This window comes from Propithecus coquereli, unplaced genomic scaffold (genome assembly GCF_000956105.1).
Source record: "Propithecus coquereli isolate 6110/MARCELLA unplaced genomic scaffold, Pcoq_1.0 Scaffold164, whole genome shotgun sequence".
Taxonomy (NCBI): domain Eukaryota; kingdom Metazoa; phylum Chordata; class Mammalia; order Primates; family Indriidae; genus Propithecus; species Propithecus coquereli.
In genome coordinates this window covers 2,907,927-2,908,979 of record NW_012140969.1, presented here as the reverse complement: position 1 = coordinate 2,908,979, position 1,053 = coordinate 2,907,927, and positions in this window count along the sequence as shown.

The following is a 1,053-nucleotide window of genomic DNA, read 5'->3' as shown; positions in this document are numbered from 1 at the left end:
AGTATGAATATAATTATTTTATAAGTTAATATTTATGTTTATGGTTCCAGTGGTAGTAGAAACATAAAGCAGAGACAGAAAAGAGGTACAGTTAATATGATTATTGAGTGTGAAATGTTAGGGGGCAGAGAGAATTTCAAATGATCCATAGATTTCCATGCTGTACACTGGCATATAAACTGGACATGAGGAAGGAGTAGGGAATTATCAGGTAAGCAGAGGAGAGCAGCAGGTTAATAGGGAAGGCTAAGTTTGTTCTATACATGTTGCGTTTCCTGGGATATTCGTGTAGGAGATTTTCAGTAGGTAGGTGGATTATAGAGATTTCTAGCTGGAGACGGAACACTGAGGTTGGAGATGCGGACTTGGAATAATCTTATTCTAATTATTAGGCAGAGTCATAGATCTGAGTGGACTTATCCTCAATGGGGAAAATGTAGAGTGAGAAGAAGTCCAGTGAGAAGACCCTGGGAACATCAACATTTCCCAGAGGAAAAAGAGTATAGAAGACTGAGAAGTGGTTAGGGAAAAGTAGGAGAGAAATTAGAGAAAATGATGTAACAATTTTAAAAACTGAGAATTTCAAGGAGGGCGTACAAGTAAGATTACATGACATCCTTTTCAACACAACATATTTATAGTTGTAAAGCCTACTATTTATGTGATTGGTTGTTCTTGTATCCAAATATGGAGGAATGTATCTGCCAAGATCCTACTAAGTTTTTGTAAGTGCAGCAGCTACCTATGCAGGAGTAGGGGAAATGGTCTAGACTGTGAGTACACCTCTCAACATTTTTCCAGAATTGCCAAAACCCAAGGGTCACATGTGAGGAAAAGTGTTGTCTTTCTTATCTGCCTCTTGTGGAATTACTTGTTTTGTACTCAAGTCCTTGACAAGCTGTTCTGCATACATTCCAAAACAAAAATCTGTGAGTAAGAAACGGAAGGTGCTGTCAGATGCACCTACCCTCCCTGTGGCATAGAATCGTAGCACAGCCATGTTTTGGCAGTTTTAAGTTTTGATCAGAAACAGTTTAGAGACCAGCAGTTGGG